The sequence below is a fragment of the Hibiscus syriacus genome, unplaced genomic scaffold (genome assembly GCF_006381635.1).
Source record: "Hibiscus syriacus cultivar Baekdansim isolate YM2019G1 unplaced genomic scaffold, ASM638163v2 tig00116984_pilon, whole genome shotgun sequence".
In the NCBI taxonomy this organism is placed as follows: Eukaryota; Viridiplantae; Streptophyta; class Magnoliopsida; order Malvales; family Malvaceae; genus Hibiscus; species Hibiscus syriacus.
Window position 1 is genome coordinate 444455 of NW_024063507.1, and position 15614 is coordinate 460068.

General features: G+C 33.8%; 1 pseudogene; it reads left to right on the forward strand.

The window, feature by feature from the left end:
• The first annotated feature begins 13374 nt into the window (after positions 1-13374).
• Positions 13375-15405, forward strand: LOC120193034 (annotated as a pseudogene).
• Positions 15406-15614: the final 209 nt, after the last annotated feature.

Consider the following 15614-nt stretch of genomic DNA (forward strand, 5'->3'; position numbering starts at 1 on the left):
AGATGGCCAAGACGTCCTCATCACGTAAGAACAAAGTCATCCACCATCCAGATCTCCTCATCACATAGGAGCCATGTCATCCTTAGATAGTCAAACTTCCTCATCGCGTAGGAATCATGTTATCTTCATTATCCCTAAAGATGGCCTGATGTCTTAATCACGTAGGAACCGTGTCATCTACCGACCAGATCTCCTTATCACGTAAGAGAAGCGTCACCCTTAGATAGACATACTTCCCCATCACGTAGGAACCATGTTATCTCTATTATTCCTAAAGATGGCCAGTCGTACTCATAGCGTAGGATTTTCATCATCCACCGACCAAATCTCCTTGTCATATAGGAGCAGCGTCACCCTTAGATAGTCAGACTTCCTCATCACGTAGGAATCGTTTTATCTCTATTTTGCCTAAATATGGTCATCCATCCTCATCACGTATGAACCGTGTAATCCACCGACCAGATCTCCTCATCACGTAGGAGCAGTTTTACCTTTAGATAACCAGACTTCCACATCACGTAGTAACTGTGTTATCTCCATTATCCCTAAAGACGACCAGCCGTCCTCATCACGTAGGAATCGTGTCATCCACCGACCAAATCTCCTCATCACGTAAGAGCAACGTCACCCTTAGATAACCAGATTTCCTCATCACATAGGAACCGTGTTATCTCCAAATTTACCAAAAAATGACCATAACTCTTCATCACGGATGAGCAACGTCGTCTTTAATATCAAATTTCAAGGACAAAGAAACAACTGAAACAAAAACTCATTGTCATTTTGTCTTTGCCTTATTCTTATTAAAACAAGAATAGGCAAAGAGGGGCAGCTATAGACACCTGTTTTTGTCTGAGTCTTAATTGTATATTAATTTATTATTATTATTATTATTATTACTATTATTATTATTTTATTAATTTTATTTGTTTACATATTTTATAGGCTCGAAAATGGAGCCCAATGATACAACTAGCAACCCACCATTACAAGCCCACCCGGTTCCAGGAACCAACCCGAACTCAACTCAGAAGCAAGACTTGGAGCCCAGACCCGAGGCCCATGATTGCCAAGACCCGAGGCCCATGATCTGACCTAGTCTAGACTCGTTTGTAACCTAAACAAATTAGGGTTTCTAAACCCTAATTAAGCCACCACCGCTAATGGATATCAGCCACCAAACCGACGCGTAAATCTCACCGCCCAGCTCCCCGCTCGCGTGTACTACTACCGATTAGTCCCACCGCTGCCATCGTCAGCCATCCGTACAACACACTGATAAAAAGCAAATCAACCCATCAGTCAAACAAAGCAAATCGATCAGAGAAGAAAAACAATAAAAAAGTATTTGTACAAAAGGAATCCCGAGGAAATCTAGGGGAAATGATGCCCCTACACAAAGATATCATCACTCACATCCACAAGTCACCAAATATATAACATGCAAAGGGGATTCAAGGAGGGAGAAGACCAGTTTTTAGAGAGAGAAAAAGAGGAGACGAGCAAATAAGATGAAAAAAACCCACACACACCGAGAGAAAACCCCCAAACATACATACTATTCAAACCACACAAAAAAACCAAAAACGAAAGCCAATGCCTTGGTTCAAAAATCATCAGAAAGTTGAAAGGTTGTTGATTTTTGGAGTTGATCAGAAAGGCATTATCCTAGATTTAGGGTTTTTTGTTCAGTTTTTAGGGAAGAGGACTTTAGATCTGGGCTCTGAGTAAAAGGGGGAATCTTTTGGTGTATTTTGTCTTTCTTTAGCCACCGTGGACCGCAGTGAGTGCCACCGTGAGCGACGCCAGTGAGCGACGGTTCTTCCTCTCCCGATGAGGGAGTTGAGAGAGTTTGAAAACTCTCTCTCCCCACCTCTGTTAATGAAACCGAACCAAATGAGAGTTTTGGCCGAATTTTGACCTTAAATACTACGCACGAAACAACGTCACATATGGTGGTTTCAGCGTGTTTTGCGCAATGGTCTAATAGTAGTTTAGGTCATTCTTCGTTTGTAATTTTTTATTTTAGCCATTAATTGAAATCTGATGATATTCTACTTTGGGCCTTTAGTTTCCTGTGTTTATGTTTTGGTCACTGACCCAATGTGTTATATTATTTTCTTGGATATTCAAATATGGTCATGATATTTATGAATATTTCATTTTGGTCACTATTTTGTATAAATGCATTTATGTAAATTTATTAATTATCTCTCCATGTTTCTACTTTAATTATTTTAGTCCTTAATATTATTTAGGGATTATTTTCGTTTCTGGTACTCCTATTATTTAAGGTATTAGATTGTGGTTATGGTTTGTCCATATTTATTATTTAACCCTTCAAGTTATTATTAGTACCATTTTGGTCCCTAAAATCACTATATATGCTTATTTTTATTGTTTCTATTTTGATTTATAATATTCACTTGTTTTTATTTTAGTCCTTTATGTGTGAATATATTTTACATATTATATATATTTATATGTATTAAGTTAAGTAAATCTTATTAGCTTTATTTGCCTTAGATATTTTGTGTTCTAAATTGTATTTATTTTCTTCATAACTTTTATATGTTATTCGAGTATCTTCAAGAACAATGATTTGTAGAATGGGCGTAGAAAGCATTGCTTGATCGAAGTAGTACGATCTAATACGACATTCAAACAAAATGAGAACTTGAAATAAATCAAAGTTTTTTTAAGCTCTAATTAATTTTTTTTAATTCAAATAATGAAATGCATGATAAAGTAAATAGCAATTTATTTTGTCGTATGAAAAATGTTGATTTTCAATTTATATTTGATTCGCGCTTTCATCGAGGAGTGAATATTCTTTTTAGACTAAAAAAATAGACGAGATAGCTTTCCCGATGGAGGATTGCTAATCTCGATATTTCTTTTCAAATTAAAGAATTTTCCCTAATAAATGATTCGAAATAAATTAATTAAACATTAATAAATTGATCATATTTTAACTTTATATTCAATTTATACAATTTCCACCATTTACGACAACGTATAAGCGACTAAGTATCAATTTTATGCGCTGTGGGGGTGTTAATCTTTCCCCACGTGTAACCAACTCCTGGACCAATTAAATCGAATTTTTGGTAAATACAGACCAATTTTTGTCTTAAAAAACGATTTTTCTTAAAATTGTTTTAAAAGAACCAAAATGTCATAATTGTTTTAAAATATATATTTAATTATTTTTCAAAAAATGGTTATGACATGCATATTGTTTTCCACCCAAACTAGTAGTTCTAATAGGCCCAAATAAATCAATGTGAATCAATTATAACACTCTAGTAGAGGAAACATCATCAATGGATTTAAAGGAAACTCTTTTATGCTTACCTTAGCACATGCATCACAAATTTTGTCTAAATTAAATTTTATCTTTGGTAAACCTCTAACTAGATCACCTCTAACAAGCTTATCTAATATGCTCATGCTAGCATGTCCAAGTTTTCTATGCCATAATCATGAATCATTTTCATCTTTAGCTACTAGGCATACATTTGTGGAAACAATATCATCTAAATGCATCATGTAAATGTTTCATATTCTATGACCAACAAGCATAATAATGTTTGATGCAATGTCAACAATTTTACAACCATTAGACTCAAAAAAGACATTACATCATTTATCCCACACTTGACTTATACTAAGTAGATCAGGCTTCAAACCATTGACATATAACACATTTTCAATTAAAATGGAAGAATTGTTACCAATTAAACCGGTTCCTTCTATGTGGCCTTTGGAGTTGTCACCAAAAGTTACTACTCCTCCACTTTTAGGCTTGAGCACTTTGAAACAGTTCTTGTCACCGATCATATGTCTTGAGCATCCACTATCAAGGTACCATGAATTTGCACTTACGCTTTGGGCCTTGTAGTAATGCTCCTCAACCTACAAATATAGATTAATTTTTTTATTTTTTGGTACCCAAATTATTTTAGGTCTATAGGCATTAGTTCCTAATAATCTAGTCCCTTAGGTATCCATTTTCCTAGGATATCATTATCCTTAGTAGCAATGAGCCCTTTAGGGACATAAATGCTCATAATAATTTTCCCATTAAAGGTTCTTTGAGGATCTCTATCTTTGTAATGTCTAAAGCTATTCTTAACCTAATTGGATTTATAAGTTTAACCTTTTTGAAATCTATTTGATCCAACTTTGTTAAAAGAAGCTTTGAGATCATCAAGCTCTTTTTGATAATCTTCATGTACTTTAGAAAGTAAGTTATGCAAATCTTGGGTTTTCTTCTCAAACTCATCAAGTTTGACTTGAATATCTTTGACCTTACTTTCAAGTTCATTGTTGGTCTTGGATAAGAGATCATTTTCACTTTTCAATTTTGAAATGTTTTTTTCTTATGTTTTAAAAGTATGATCTCAAATTCTGAAGCCAACTCATTGTAATCCTCTTGCAATTCATCAAAAGAATATTCATTTAATGTAGATGAACTAGAGGTTACCTTAGTTTCTCCTTCGATGGCCATAAGACACAAGTTGGATACTTCTTGTTCTTCTTCATCGGAGCATTCTGTCGCTCCATGTAGTTACATGTGCCTTTTTTGCCTTCTTGGATGACCTTTTCGTCTTCAATTGAGGACACTCAAACTTGATATATCTCGATTTCTTGCACTCATAACATCTCCTTAGATTAATTTTTGAAACCCTCTTTTCTTTAAAATCCTCTTCCTTGGTTGCACTTCATGAATCTTCTAAATCGTTTGGCAAACATTTCTATTTCCTCATCATCTTCCTCGTTAGAATCACACTCTTCCTTGGTGAACTTTAGGGCAATTCCAAATTTATTTTTCTCCACCTTCTTCTTATCTTCTTCTTCCTTTTTGTTTTGGAGTTTCACTTCGTGAGTGAGTAATGATCTGATGATTTCATCAAGGGTGTACAACTCCAAATCTTTGGCTTCTTCTATGGCAGTTGTTTTTCCTTCCCAATATGTAGGCAACGAGGCAAACATCTTCCTTACAACTTCTTCATTAGGATAGACTTTCCTAAAATTCTTCAAATCGTTGATGATGGTGGTAAAATGATCCGACATTATTTTAATGTCATCATCATCCTTCATTTTGAAATTCTCATAATTGAGAGTGAAAATATCAATCTTCAATTTATTTACTTGAGTTGTACCCTCATGTGTGACTTCTATCTTGTCCCATATTTCTTTTGCATTTGAGTAAAAAGATGCCCTACTATATTCATTGGGGCCTAATGCACAAAATATGATATGCATGGCCTTGGCGTTGAGTTGAACCAGTCTTTGGTCTTCATTGGTCTATTCTGACTTGACTTTCGTAACCACAAGCTCTCCTTGCATCTTGGAAGGAACGGATGCTATATTAGTAATTGTTGAACTATGTTTTGATATAACAATTTAAGGCAAAATGTTTTTGGACTTAAATTGAATTTACAAAATATTTTTGGACTTAATTGAATTTATTCAAAGTTTTAAAAGGTTTCAAAAATAATTCAAAGTCCATTAAAATCATATTTGAGCCAAAATGCCAAAGGGTGTCAAAGTGCATCCATGCATCCCTACAGTGCATCCATGCATCCCTGCAGTGCATCCATGCATCCCTACAGTGCATCCATGCACCTGCACTAATGCATCGATGCATCATGCAATGCATCCATGCACTCAAACATCGAATGCACTTAGTACATCGATGCATCAATCCATGCATCGATGCATGCATCGATGCATCCTGCCATGCATCCATGCATCAAGGCTGCAACGACTAGTTTATTTGAATTTAATGAACTAGTATCGATGCACCATGATAGTGCACCGATGCACCATGTTATGGGTAGCCTTTTTTAGTAGAAAAATCATCCCCAAACGGCTCCAAAACATCCCCAACGGCTATATAAAACATCAAACACATTCCAAGCTATAAATACAAGCTAGGGACACTTGAAGAAGGAAGAGAACAACTATCCAAGCAATCAAACACAAGAGAAGAGTTTTTCGTTCTTTTTTCATCTTTCTCTTGTAAATATTTTGTTCTTGTGAGCTCAATCTTGTAAACACCTACCTTAGAGATGTTTTCTTGTTTACGTTTTTTTTATCCTTTTGTAAAGGGGAAAGGTTCTAGCTTATCCATGTAAAAGCTAGGGAAGGTTCTAGTTTAGCCCAAAAAAACTAGGGAGTTGTAAGGTTATCTCTTTGTCCTAAAAGAAAGAACAAATTAGTGAATTTGTTGGAAAATCCTTGGTGAGGAGTTAAGGTAGTAGACGTAGACTTTGGTTTAGAAAGTCAAACCACTCTAAATCACTGTGCAATTTTCTATCTTTCAATCTCCTTACTTTCTAAACTCAAAAATTGTTCCAAACCCTCTAAGCAAACTATTTCGGCTGTCGAATCGAGCTTTCGAAAATACCAACAATTTGCATAAGAGCCTAACTCGTTAAGAAGGTTTAACCACCTGAGATAATCCTCGAAGAAGCTCTACCAATTTCTGATGCAACCAACAAAAAAATGACTTTTTCCTCCGGTGCTTATTTCTTGAAGAATATCCTATATGGATTCACAACCGGTCAACAAGCCAACCTTCTTCAATGGAGTAAATTATGCACATTGAAAGAACAAGATGATGTACTTTATTCAATCCTACAATCTAGGAGCTTGGAATTCAATCATTGACGGTTACTCCTCTCCACCCGGCAAGTACAACGATTGGAGTAGAAAAGAGCAAAACAATTTCCAGCTTAACTCTAAGGCTATACATATTCTATTATGTGCTTTAGGCCCAATGAATATGGAAGAATTCATCTTGTTCCAGTGCCAAAGAGATTTGGGATAAGCTCCAAGTCACTCATAAGGAACCGACGAAGTGAGGGAATCAAAGAAAAGTCTTCTCAACCATAGCTACGAGAACTTCAAGATAAACCCGATGACATTAAAGCTATGACGAATAGATTTTCTGTGATTGTCAACGATCTCAAGGGATATAGAGAAGTAATCCCTAATGAGAAGCTTGTGAGGAAGATGATCTACTCTCTTCCAAAGGAGTGGCAATCGAAGAAGACGGCCATTATCGAAGCAAGAAACTTAAAGTATCTCACTCATGAGCTAATTGGTTGAGGTGGATGAAGACGATGATGAACAAGAAGAAGAGATGGTCAAGCTCTTGAAGGAACTCAAGAGATTCATGATTTCCAAGGAAGTGAAACATTAATCAACCAAGAAGAAGTGTCCCTCGATATGTTTCAATTGTCAAAGAAAGGGGCATGTCAAGTATGAATGTCTTCTTCTAAAGAAAAAGGGGAAGAAGGCATTTGTTGCATCTTGGAGTGATGAAGATGATCAATGATGAAGATGAAGTAGTCAACCTATGCCTCATGACCACTCAAGAAGAATTCGAGGTATCTTCTAACTCAAATGAATTTAATTCACTTACTTTTGATGAGTTACAAGATGCTTATAATAGGTTGTATTTGGGATTTGAGACCATGAATTCCAAATATACGAAATTAATTTCAAAACTCAAAATTAAAGATAATTTGATTTTGAAAGCAAAAGTTGATTTTGAAAATCAAAATGAAATTTTGAAAAATAATTTAGAGCTTTCAAAAATCAAAATAAATGATTAGAAAAAGAAAATTTTGAGTTAGGAGTTAAGCTTGAAGGCTTAACAAAGAAAAAAAATTAATTTCTAAAATAACCTATTATTTTTAAAAATGGAAAAATGCTCACATTGTCATTTTTATTGTCATTTGGAACATACTTGTCCTTTAATGAAAGGGAAACATTTTAAAATTAGACAAGTATGGGTTCCTAAGGGAACAAGGGGCATTGAAACTAATGTTCAAGAATCCAAAGCAATTTGGATACCAAAAGCTACTTAAATGTCTCTTGTAGGTGTGGGAGCAATGGTGAGAAAGTGATGATATTCAAGATGCTCTAGCCACACGTGAAAAAGGAATGGTAACCTCTAAGCTTAATGCTTTTAATTTTGGTTATTTGGTTGCTAATTTATTTTTAAGCATGCACGAGTTTTGGATTTAAATGATTATGCTTTGTTTTAATCTCATGTATGTTAAAAACAATTGGTATGATGGACATTTTAATGATTTAATGATTTTACATAATTCTTAGTTCATCATAATAAAATTTTGGTCAAAATTGGTTTTAATACAAATGATATCTCTCTAACAATTGATATCAAATTTTCAAATACTTTGATTTTACAAATTTTAAATTTTTGACCTAAATTTGAATGTTTATGCATGTGGTTTAAATGAAAATGATATCTCTCTAACAATTGATATCAAAATTTTCAAAATGCATAACATTTTTGGAAAACTTTATGCATATGCACTTAATTTTAACAAATGGTATTGATATCAAATTTCAACAATTGGTATTGCATAAAGTATTTTAGTCTTGGATATATTGAATTTCATATGATCCTAACACATTGTTATTCTTTGTAGAAATTCAATTTCTTTTTAAGTGTCAAGTTCTTAAAGCTAAATTTTGATTGGAATGCATTTATTAGGGGGAGCTTGATTTTTCAAATGATTTTAAATGTCAATTTACCACTTACTCTCCATAGTTATTTTGAACTTCAAAGATTGAATTATTTTGATATAACAAAAAGGGGGAGAAGTTTGGTTTGAAAAATATAATTTCTTAATGAAAAAGGGGGAGCTTAACATTTTCATATATTTTTCCAACAATTAGTATCTTTTTCATTAAACATTTTATTAAGGGGGTTTTGCCAAAACAATTTCAAATGTTTTGTTATATCAAAAAGGGGGAGATTGTTGAACTATGTTTTGATATAACAATTTAAGGTAAAATGTTTTTGGACTTAATTGAATTTACAAAATATTTTTGGACTTAATTGAATTTATTCAAAGTTTTAAAAGGTTTCAAAAATAATTCAAAGTCCATTAAAATCAGATTTGAGGCAAAATGCTAAAGGGTGTCAAAGTGCATCCATGCATCCCTGCAGTGCATCCATGCACCTGCACTAATGCATCGATACATCATGCAATGCATCCATGCACTCAAACATCGAATGCACTTAGTGCATCGATGCATCCATCCATGCATCGATGCATCCTGCCATGCATCCATGCATCCATGCATCAAGGGTGCAACGGCTAGTTTATTTGAATTTAATGAAGGGGTATCAATGCACCATGATAGTGCACCGATGCACCATGTTATGTGAAGCCTTTTTGAGTAGAAAATCATCCCCAAACGGCTCCAAAACATCCCCAATGGCTATATACAACATCAAAAACAATTTTTCAAATGTTTTGTTATATCAAAAAGGGGGAGATTGTTGAACTATGTTTTGATATAACAATTTAAGGTAAAATGTTTTTGGACTTAAATTGAATTTACAAAATATTTTTGGACTTAATTGAATTTATTCAAAGTTTTAAAAGGTTTCAAAAATAATTCAAAGTCCATTAAAATTGGATTTGAGGCAAAATGCTAAAGGGTGTCAAAGTGCATCCATGCATCCCTGCAGTGCATCCATGCACCTACAATAATGCATCGATACATCATGCAATGCATCCATGCACTCAAACATCGAATGCACTTAGTGCATCGATGCATCCATCCATGCATTGATGCATCCTGCCATGCATCCATGCATCCATGCATCAAGGTTGCAACGGCTAGTTTATTTGAATTTAATGAAGGGGTATCAATGCACCATGATAGTGCACCGATGCACCATGTTATGTGAAGCCTTTTTGAGTAGAAAATCATCCCCAAACGGCTCCAAAACATCCCCAATGGCTATATACAACATCAAAAACAATTTTTCAAATGTTTTGTTATATCAAAAAGGGGGAGATTGTTGAACTATGTTTTGATATAACAATTTAAGGTAAAATGTTTTTGGACTTAAATTGAATTTACAAAATATTTTTGGACTTAATTGAATTTATTCAAAGTTTTAAAAGGTTTCAAAAATAATTCAAAGTCCATTAAAATCGGATTTGAGGAAAAATGCTAAAGGGTGTCAAAGTGCATCCATGCATCCCTGCAGTGCATCCTTGCAGTGCATCCATGCACCTGCACTAATGCATCGATACATCATGCAATGCATCCATGCACTCAAACATCGAATGCACTTAGTGCATCGATGCATCCATCCATGCATCGATGCATCCTGCCATGCATCCATGCATCAAGGCTGCAACGGCTAGTTTATTTGAATTTAATGAAGGGGTATCGATGTACCATGATAGTGCACCGATGCACCATGTTATGTGAAGTCTTTTTGAGTAGAAAATCATCCCCAAACGGCTCCAAAATATCCCCAATGGCTATATACAACATCAAACACATTCCAAGCTTTAAATACAAGCTAAGGACACTTGAAGAAGGAAGAGAACAACTATCCAAGCAATCAAACACAAGAGAAGAGTTTTTCGTTCTTATTTCATCTTTCTCTTGTAAAAATTTTGTTCTTGTGAGCTCAATCTTGTAAACACCTACCTTAGAGAGGTTTTCTTTTTTACGTTTTTTTTATCTTTTTGTAAAGGGGAAAGGTTCTAGCTTATCCCGTGTAAAAGCTAGGGAAAGGTTCTAGTTTAGCCCGGAAAAACTAGGGAGTTGTAAGGTTATCTCTTTGTCCTCAAAAGAAAGAACAAATTAGTTAATTTGTTGGAAAATCCTTGGTGAGGAGCTAAGGTAGTGGACGTAGACTTTGGTTTAGAAAGTTGAACCACTCTAAATCGTTGTGCAATTTTCTATCTTTCAATCTCCTTACTCCCTAAACTCAAAAACCATTCCGACCCCCCTTTGCAAACCATTTCAGTTGTCGAATCGATCTTCCGAAAATCCCAACAGTAATGACATCCCACACCAAATAGTGGTAGCATGAATAAATAACATTATTATATTCTTCCGATAAGAATAGTTGGCACCATTGAAATAGGGAGGCTTTGAGATGGATTGAGACTCACCAAAAATTTTAGAAGTAGATGGAGTGGAAATTAATAATGAAATGATTGACTTCTTCCTAGGATATGCTCAAGAGGATGTTAAGCCTTCCAATGAGATTGGCTCTTATACAATTATTGAGTCAATCAAGAGGATGAAATAACCAAGAGGGGGTGAATTGACAATTAAACATTTTGGTGGAAGCTTGAAATAAAACTAGGAAATTGAACACAAAAATTTTAGATCGGTTTGTCTTTCTAAACCAAAGTCTACATCCACTACCTTAGCTATTCACACCAAGGATTTTCACAAATTCACTAATTTGTATAAACCTTTGAGGATAAGGTGTAACCTTACAACTCTCTCAAGAATTATACCCCAAATTCTTGAGAACACTCTCTCAAAGAGAAAATTACAATTTTATAAACTAAAAACCTCACTAGAAATATGTTTGCACAATTCAAGAACAAATAAGAACACTTAAAAAATAATACAAATGAGTACAAAGTGTTATTTGAAACCAAAAGGAATATTGAAGAATGTTGACTTTGATTATGTATTAATTTGATTGCTTGGGCTTTATTTTCTTCACATATGGCTTGAAATATTGTTTTTATACCTCCTCATTCAATTCTAGCCATTTGGATTGTTGTGGGAGTTAATAGAGTTGTTGGGATGAAGTTTCCCACTATAAATGCTACCAAAACACCTTGAGTATCGATACTCGAGCTTGCAGTATCGATATTGCTTACATTAATTATAAAAAAATTTACCATTGGAAGAGGGGAGTATTGGTACTCTAGTAAGAGTTATCGATACTTGCATATTATCGGTACCAAAAATGCCTACTAGAATTCATTTTTGTCAAAATCACTAAGGGAGTGTCGGTACTCCCATATTGAGTATCGGTACTACTCCCTATTTTTACACAATAGTATCAATACTGATATCGGTACTGCATGAACAATATCGATATTGTTCTTGCAGAATCGATACTGCTAGGTTTAAAATCGATTTTTAACTCGATTAAAATCGAAACCCTTTGTAAAATAGTTTTAAAATTATTCAATATATAACTTTAATTTTCGAGAAAAGTAAAGAGTAAAAAATGGAGTTTTTGGCCTTAAAAAGAATTTCAATATTCAAACAATTAAATCAAATATAAACTTGAAAATAGAATATAAAACAATCTTAAAATTTCTTTAAAAATAATATTCATTTTTGGTATACCAAAATACAAAGCATGGATCAACAAATATTTGTATAACACGTATATATATATATATGCATCATACATATATCATATATATATATATGTATACATATATTAAACTTATATATACATATATAAGTATAACATACGTATAAGTTATAGCATAAGTATATATATATAATAAACTTATAAGTGTTATTTTTTCTTTTATTTTTTTAAAAGAAAGTAGGACACGCACACACACGTATATATATATGCACCATACATTCATGCAGATTATATATATATATATATATATATTATAAACTTTTGTTGTTTTAATTTAATTCATGTTGTTTAATTTATTTAAATTATATTTTGTAATTTTATGTTTAATCAATTTTATCCTTAAAAGTATATTATAATATTCAAACTTTGTAAATTTTTGTTCATTAACTTTTTAAATGGATTAAAATTAGTCTATTTTTATATTACTTTCAACTTAACATTTTATAATTATTTTAATTTGATCCCTCATCTATATGTGTTGTTTAATTTATTTAAATTTCAATTTATAATTTTATGTTTGTTCAATTTAGTACTTAAAATTATATTTTTCTATTAAAATTGACTCATATATTTATATATATTTTTTAATTTTCTCCAAATTATATACCATTACAAATTACAATTCTTCGTTCATGAAAGACGAAAAATAATTAACTCAAAAATGACCCAACTTGAATTCAATCCGTACCCGATAAGATCCGACCTGAACTTTGTCTATCAATGATGTGACTCAGTCTGAATGAATCCAACTGAAGTCCATTCGAACCTGAATTAACCTGAAATTTAATTACTTCAAACATAAACTGTTTTGACCTGAACTGGCATTAATCCGAACTGAAATTAACTCTATCTGAACCCAAATTAAATTTGATGTCAAATCAACCTGAAAATAATCCGAACTAATCTGATCCAAACCCGACCTAATCCAAATTAAATCATAAAATTAATTTGATATAACTTATCTGATTTGACATAACTTAACAACATCATACTAAAACTTAAATAATTATTAATTTCATCACACACAAAAAAACCGAACTGAAAGGACTCGCGTACGAAAATCAACCGCCAACTAAAAAAACCCGAGCAAGCGGAACTATCCAAACCCTAGGGTTAAGGCGGTCCTATAAATATGCCGCTATCACTTCTTCCTTATGCTTCCTTATGCTTCTTGCTAACTGCAGTTAGCTGCACCGAAGAAAGGAAGAGAGAGAGAGAGAGAGAGAGATGGTTTCGCTTAAGCTCCAGAAACGGCTCTCAGCGAGCGTTTTGAAGTGTGGAAAAGGAAAGGTTTGGCTCGATCCAAATGAAGTCAACGAGATCTCCATGGCCAACTCTCGTACGTTTTCTGTTCTCGTTTCTCCTTTTCGTGATCATCATTTTGAAGTTGAGATGTGATTTGAACCGTATTTTGCATCGTTTGTAGCCAAATATATTGGTGGAAATGAAGCTAGATGTTTAATTTTTTAGGATTTGAATATGTGATAGATGATATCATTCGCTTTTAAGCTTTTTTTTTCTCTGTTTACTGATTCATGACAGTAGAGTGTTATATATCTTGCTTAGTTGAGCTTTAGGATATTTACAATTGAACTTCTGAACACTTTGTTGTTTGTTTCTTTGCTTGTTGAGAAAAATAAAAATATTTTCGGTTAAAAATACGGCGAATGCTACGTCAATGTACTTTAGATCAATTTTTCACATTAGCGATAGAGTGCAACTGTAGTTGTATAATTTTAATCAGTTCGCTAAATACACAAGGTTAGTTCCTTGTTTGCTCCACTGATATAGAAAGAATCCTGACCATAAAAGCTGAACAAACATCAGCAGTTCTGGCCGATGTATTGTCTTTGGTCATAAGAGAATTGTTTATTCTATAGACTTCTAAGTTTGTTTGTAGAAGCTCAAGAATTTGTTCTTTTAACCCTCGATTATGATCATATTTTATTTGGGAATTGCAGGCCAGAATATAAGGAAGCTGGTTAAAGATGGTTTTATCATCAGGAAGCCAACCAAGATTCACTCTCGATCACGTGCGCGTCGCATGAAGGAAGCCAAGAGAGAAAGGGGCGTCACTCTGGATATGGTATGTTTTTCTTTGTACTTTATGATTGTAACATTTACCTGATTTAATGTTATTTGAAGATGGAGAATAAGGTAGGATGAATGGATTTCTTACATGCTAATAGATTCTGTATCAGATTGCTTTCTTGAATCTTGATTGCACATCACGTTTTCAAAATGCTGATGTCCAAGTCATTTTATTAAAGATGAGTTGGAAGTATTGTTGAGATCCGTCATCCTATGAAAGAATCATTTCTTGACCATTGGAAACTGTGTTGCATATCGGAAATATGTGTATATATTGATTAGTCGGGTTTGTACTTCAATTTCGATTTTAGGTAAGCGCAAGGGTACAAGGGAGGCGAGGTTGCCCACAAAGATCCTGTGGATGAGGAGGATGCGTGTTCTGAGACGCTTGCTTCGCAAATACAGGGAATCAAAGAAGATTGACAAGCACATGTACCATGACATGTACATGAAAGTCAAGGGTAACGTGTTTAAGAACAAGAGAGTTCTCATGGAGAGCATTCACAAATCTAAGGCTGAAAAGGCGAGAGAGAAGACGTTGGCTGACCAGTTTGAAGCTAAGAGGGCTAAGAATAAGGCAAGCAGGGAAAGAAAATTCGCTAGGAGAGAGGAGCGGTTGGCCCAGGTAAGAACATTTGTATCATGTGGTTCTTCATGTAATGGGATGTTTTACGTGGTATTAATTTACGGACACTTTTTCCTTCTGAAGTTGTGATTTGCGTTTTATATCTTATTTTCCCCCTTAATCTGGTCAGGGGCCTGGAGGGGATAAGCCAGTTACCGCACCATCTGTTGCAGCTTCTCAACCAGCTGTGTAAGTACATCTTTGGGCTTTGTTTTCTTTTTTCTAAAGGATCAGTGTTTTCAAGCAACATAAATTAAATTTTTCCCTCTTTTAATCTCTCAGGGTTTCCAAGAAGTCCAAGAATTAAGAAGGTACTCTACTGAGAATGAATGATCGACAAGGACTTTAAATATTAGTATTTCCAAGTAATTTTGTCGAGCCAGTGTTGTGTTTTTGGGTTGATATGAACTTAGTTCTTTTAGGTGGATTAATCTTTTAATGATTATGTTCTCAATTCTACTGTTTCCTTTTGTTTTAATCATTTGATATAATGTTGTGTTTTTTAATTTGCATTCGTGGTTTTGTTGATTTTCAAATTCACTCGATAAATTTGAAAATGTTTACTGCTGTTGTATACCTAAACTTTGAACCATTACTGTTTTTATGCGTTAATTGGTTTTATATACTCAAACTTGCCTACACATTCAGTGAATTCATTGGTTGTAAAACCTGCTGTTTTCATTC